Source organism: Poromitra crassiceps (genome assembly GCF_964638095.1).
Source record: "Poromitra crassiceps genome assembly, contig: HAP1_SCAFFOLD_59, whole genome shotgun sequence".
Classification (NCBI taxonomy): Eukaryota; Metazoa; Chordata; class Actinopteri; order Beryciformes; family Melamphaidae; genus Poromitra; species Poromitra crassiceps.
The window spans coordinates 1,302,289-1,308,897 of record NW_028152258.1 but is presented as its reverse complement, the minus strand read 5'-3'; positions in this window follow the sequence as shown (position 1 = coordinate 1,308,897).

The following is a 6,609-nucleotide window of genomic DNA, read 5'->3' as shown; positions in this document are numbered from 1 at the left end:
ACACTGACTTCACGTTTTTTGGAAAAACCGCACCGTTGATATAATCGACTTCCAAAGTTCTGTGGGTGGGGCCTATTTCACAAAAATCGCCATAACTCCGTAACACAACGTCCGATGCTAACCAACCACAGGTGTGGTACCACAGGTGTGGTACATCACAGGTGATGTACTCTGAGCTGACTAAAAAACAATTCTGTAATTTCGCCTATAGGGGGCGCTATAGCAACATTGAGTACCTGTAGCTCACAAACCATAACAGTTCCAAAATTGGGTCCATAATGTTCAGAGTACTCTTCTACTCTGGCCTAAAAGATTACAGCGATTGACCTGACGGTGGCGCTATAACAGCCATCTTTATGTTTTTGTCCATAACTTTAGAACTGTAGCATCTACAATCAAAATTATTTTGCCCCTGGATTCCTTGGGTCCTCCCACTTCTACTCACATAGGCCTGCCCATAACTACTTAGTCCACCCTAGCAACCATCTACAAATGCCCTAGCGACTAGCTGGAAACACCCTAGCAACCAGTTACTACACCCTTTAACCACCTAGAGACGTCCTAGCTACACATTGCCGATTGGGGCTGCATGGGTAGGGGCGTTACAAGTAGGCGGGCGTGGTGAGGACAGCAAGCACAATTACATTTCCGTTAGGATATTTTGATATTCTAGTTTTGATTGAGACTGTTAAAATGTCAAGTGCACTTAACTAAAAGAAGAAAAAGGGAACTTACACTACACTTTTTTTTTTCTTCTAAAATTAAGCTCTTTGCTATGTATTTTACTTTTTCAATGCAGCCCTTATTTTACTTGAAAGCACGTAATACCAGTTAAACGTGAAAACTGAAAATAAACGTTTTTTTTTATTTGAAAATATATATTTTTTCTGGAAATATACATTGTTGAAATACTGAATTACTTTATTTGATTTAACAGTCATGTTGTTGACTACATGCAGATGTTGATAGAACTACAGTATTAGGCTACTTCAATATATATGGCACTGAATAGTCAGAAAAGTTAGGTGTTGCGATGTTCCGGACCAAAAATGCTGTGAACATTTGACTAACAATGTCCTTGTCAGGCAATTACATCGTTATTGCTCAGTTCGGATACATGGCTGCGATGGACGCATTGTAGCCTGTGGGCAGCCAATATATGTTTGCGCCCCCTTTTTGGATCTTGTTTTCTACCTTCTGTGTTTGTTCTACGTGGATGGGGCCCTCTGAGCGATGTGGGAAGCTTGGACTTTCTTATACTCACCCGACCATCTGGGTTGGTCAAGGGTCGGGACCTCTCCTGCTAGCCACGGAGAGAGCTACTACCAGCGGTCTACCTACCTACGCCAGACGCCAAGTAACCAAGTTAATTTCAATGACCAATGTTGTAACCTTTGTTCATTTTCATGTTACAGATGTTTGTGTAGTGATCAAATACCACTAGACATGAGTTCATTAAGGAAATCCAAACCATCCCGTGACACAACAATGACCCTAAGACGCCGGTGGAGGAATGCTGCTCAGTCGGGGAAGATCTATAAAGCCAGAGTATGGGTGAACAGGGTGGTGGGTGCTTTTGTTCGGGATTTTGGTGGGAGCATGGTACATCATCCTTGCATGAAGTTTGACACTCTTTCTGGGTGATGGAGTTCATTTCACCCATTCAATCCCTGAAAACTACAATTTGGAGTAGGTAAAACTGCCTATGAAGCTTGACACTTTTTTTTACACTGTTCTTTAGTATTCCAAGTGGACTTGGAGGTTTATTTATTCAGAAAACAACCCCATAAATAGACCAGGGAATCATTATTTATGTGATGATAAAATGTGACCAATTGTTAAAAGGGGCTATATCACACTGTCCACTCATATTTTCACTGTTCTCCCTCCTTTTCTTTCTCGCTCTGTATCCCTCATCCATTCTTCCACTCCAGCCAAACATGGTCTGTCTCGCCCTCCCTTCTCTCCTCCCATGTGGGATGTAGTTAGGGCTGAACAATACATTGATATCGATATTATGATATGTTGTTGGTCATGATTAACGGTCCGCATCAACAGGGCTGAATCATTGACAGTGGTGGTGTAGTTAGGGATTGTTTGTTGTTGGTCATGATTAACGGTCCGCATCAACAGGGCTGAATCATTGACAGTGGTGGTGTAGTCAGGAATGTCATACCGAACCGACCTGGATAGCTAGGCTTAGATAGTGAGGTAATATGCAGTTGTGCGGTGGTAGCATGGAGGGGGGTGTTTCCAGGACGCTGGATTACACCGTTAAGCCTTCTTGAGGTGTCGTGGGCCTAACTTAACGAAACGTCGGTGAAGGAAGGTGCCCACTTGAAAACCCCAATGACATGCTTCATACTGCTGTTGGCTAGGGTAGGTAACTGGTGATTTGTGTCTTGTTTATTAGTTTGTTAGCCTGTTAGCTTGTTTTATTCTGGATTGGGCTTCTAAATGTGTTTTTCCTCGGATTTTGGCACAAGGGATAGTAACATCTTGTCCTGTGTATTAATTAATAATGAGACTACCCAGATAACAATGACCTGTTGGAACAACGGTGGCCCACCGTTTGCACCTCTGTTGGCGGAACGTTGTCAGCCAACCTCGGGTGCACGTCTTTTTGGCGTACGTGCACCCTGTTGTAAACAGTCCTGTTTACAGTTTACTCTAAACAGTCCTCTACATGCAATTTAATAATTTTTATATGTTAACACGTTCACTGCCATTGACGAGATATCTCGGCTTACAGAATCCAATGGTTGACTGCCAAAGACGAGATATCTCGGCTTAAATTTTTTTTTTTTTTTTTTTGACGGTGGGACGTGGATCCAACCCTTTTACGTCTTTTATACAAATATTGGAGGTATTGAATGTGTATAATCTATTTTACCGACCCACTGAGTGGCGACATGTCTCTCCAGAGTAGGAAGAGGCGAGCCAAAACTGCAGGGAAAAGCGCGAGGAAGCCGTTCTCATACTGTAAAATGGATGGCGAAAACGCTTTCGCTTTCGCACTGACGCACAGCGGTGGCAACGGTGGGGGGTTCCAAGAATAGACTGGGTGCACACTTTGAAACACGCAGCATAAATAAGCGCAGAATCGCAAGAGCTTCATCAGAGCTCTCAACCGAAATGCCAAGAAACGAGCGAGCCCCATCCAGACTGCCAGGCAGCAGCCAGGCAGCAGCAACTCGTTTGTGACAGACCCGCTGCAGAGCCAAGGAGGGCGGAGGAGAACGCCCACGGAGGGAGGAGTTTGAAGCAGAGAGGGGTTTCCTGCTGTTATGGAGGAAATTACTGTTCAAAACTATTGTTTAGATGTCTGACGTCTTACTGATGCCAAAAATGAATGGTTAAAGTGACTGTTCTATCGAATTTCACAAAAAGCCGTTCATCTCAGAATTTTTATTTATTTTTTATTTATTTAACCTTTATTTAAACAGGTAAAAACACGTTGAGACCGAGGTCTCATTTTCAAGTGTGACCTGTGAATACATTTTCTGACGCTGAAACCATGCTGTATTCAACTGCTAATGCTTACATAACTACTAACTCTACAAACTAACTCTTTTAGACAGAGAAAGCACACATTCTATTAGTTCTTTTGAGATATTGTGTGTTCACAAAATCCTAACAGAAACGAATCCTCGGCTCTTGAAAGATGAGCCAGAATCCTCAAAAAAAACCTTGGCAGAAGCTAACTACAGTATTGAAAAATGGCTGGCAGTGAATGTGTTAATATGACTTTCGGAAACTGGCTTAAACCGTATATGGCAGTGTTATGTTCAGATTTAACTACTTATGCAAGATTTCTTTTTTATTAATTTAATTCTCTAAATTAAAACTCAAAGCTCCGACGTGGCAGTACCGTAACTTACAGAGTGAGCTATCTGTTCGCTGAAGTCACAATTGGCCTTGAATATATATAGCTGGATCGCCGTTTTCAATGGCAAGTAATATGATTTACCCACCACCTCTGTGACACCACAGGTACTTAAATGATGAGATGTATTGAAATATATTTTACACCATGTATGTTTTATGGTGTTTTTATATTTAACTAGAACGACCGCACCGCGGCTAAATGCCTCCGCCAACAAGTGAGCAGACGACACCCATGTCTGTCCAGATGTGAGCCAAATGTGAAGAAATTCCGTCAAGGTGTTACTGAGATATGGCATTACCAAGCTTGAAAATTGTGTTTGTGAGGTCACAGTGACCTTGACCTTTGACCACCAAAATGTAATCAGTTCATCCTTGAGTCCAAGTGGATGTTTGAGGCAAATTAGATGAAATTCAGTCAAGGAGTTCCTGAGATATCACGTTAACGAGCACGAAACAAGCAGTTGTGATGTCACAGTGACCTTTGTGCTTTGTCCACCAACATCTAATCAGTTCATCATTGTGTCCAAGTTGACATTTGAGCAAAATTGGAAGAAAGTCTGTCAAGCCATTCCTGAGATATCGCATTAACGAGCATGAAACGATCGGTGTGAGGTCACAGTCACCTTGAACTTTGATGACCTTTGACCACCAAAATCTAATCAGTTCATCCTTGAGTCCAAGTGGACGTTTGGGGCAAATTTGAAGAAATTCCATCAAGGCATACCTGAGATATTGCGTTAATGAGCATACAAATGGAATTCAAGAGGTCACAGTGACCTTGACCTTTGATAACCAAAATCTAATCAGTTAATCCTTGTGTCCAAGTTGACATTTGAGCCAAATTGGAAGAAAGTCTGTCAAGCCGTTCCTGAGATATCGCGTTAACGAACTTGGGAATGGCATTCGTGACCCTGCACTTTTACCTTTGACCACCAAAATCCAATCAGTTCATCCTTGAGTCCAAGTCGACGTTTGAGGCAAATTTGATAAAATTCCTTCAAGGCGTTCCTCAGATATCGCGTTAACGAACATCGGACGGATTGACGGACGACCCCGAATCCAGGAATGCCTCCGGCCTGGCTATTGCCGGCGGAGGCATAATAAATGATCCCCCTTTTGCTGGAGACTGCTGCAAACCCCTCAAGGACCCCTAGGGGTCCCCGGACCCCACTTTGAGAACCACTGGCCTAGCCCATCGGCTCCTCCTCACATCGCTTACAAAGTTGCTGCAGATTTCCAAACAGCCGTTATTTGGGTACCACATACTGGGAATCGGTTACTTTCTCACCTGAAAACCATTAAAACATAATAAAGTGGCATAACAGAAAATTTAAGCTTTGTTGTAAAAACTCAGTCAGAATCCTATGCCAGGTTAGGAGAGTTTTGAGTATACCTGATGTCTCTGTTCATACGCCAATTTGTTTTAATCCGTCTTTTGTCCTCATGGTCAGACAGAAACTGCATGCCTGGAGTGAGAAGGGGCTGGTTTCCTTCAGAGACCTATACATAGACAGTCATTTTGCATCCTTTGATCTTCTCTTCTCTCTTCTCTGAACTGACATTATCAATATAGCATATTGTGCAAAAAAGTGATTGTCCGCCCAAAAGTAATTCCTGTCAATTTGCAGCTATTTAAACTGGTAAAAAGTACTGGATTGGTTATAATGCAGGGCACAGCGCAGGTAAAATAATGCAGAGTCATGAGGCTAATTGCAAAAGGTTTTCCTTATTTTATATATAACCCATCTGTAGCTAAATCATGTTTATTATAGCTTCTAGTTTCCAAATACAAAACTAAACAAGGGATTGGCATCGGATTGGCGTATGGTGTGAACGTGCACTTACAACTTGGTGCTACCAGCCGCCTAAGGTGTCCATGTGCTTGCAAGAGACATTGTGCATGGAATCCCACTCAAGTGGTCCATAAGAAACCAGCCGGGCGAGCCACCCGCCGCCCTCAACATCAGTCACCCGTCACTGTCAACCACAGTAGGCCAAAAACGGGTCCCAGATAGTCGAGAATATTTTAAGCGAATTGGCTCTCAGGAACCTGAGTCGATCCATCTGTATAACAGAGATCATGTCCATCAGCCATAAAAAGAAGGTGAAGAGGAGGACTTCCATTCCTTCAGAATGAGTCTTTTGGCGACAGTTGTCCCTAGTGTCAGGGATTGTTGCACAGCTGTAGGAAAGTTCAGAGGACTCCGAGCAGCCGAAGATGGCGAGTTCTGCCTCCGGCTGCAGGGTCAGCCTTAGGCCGTAGGCCTTATGGCCGGGACACACATCTTGCGTCTACCTACCTAGTGCGTGTGCGTCGCGTGGGGGCTGCTGCTGGCACGCCCGCGGCATCCACACAGGCAGCGTGGCTGCTGCATTGCAGCTGCTGCACTGCGGTCTGTCTGCCAACTCTCTTCCTATAGAGTTTACCTTTTATTAAATTTGCTATAGACTAAACAATACAATGATGATTTTAACTGAAGATCGCTTGTGCTCACTTCATAACCGAGGCAGTATTGATTTATGGGTGTGGGGAGGGGAGGAACGAAGCCACGTTGTAGCCTATGTAGGCTACTGTATGTGGTTTTCAGAGGGCAGGAGAACTGCAGCTGTGAGCTCATCCTCCCGTCTCAAATCAAAACGAGCCTTGATTGGCTGTGGCTGCCCCTGTAAAAAATCATTTTAATGTCTATTTGTGTAGAGACACGCGCGCGGTAAGCAGAA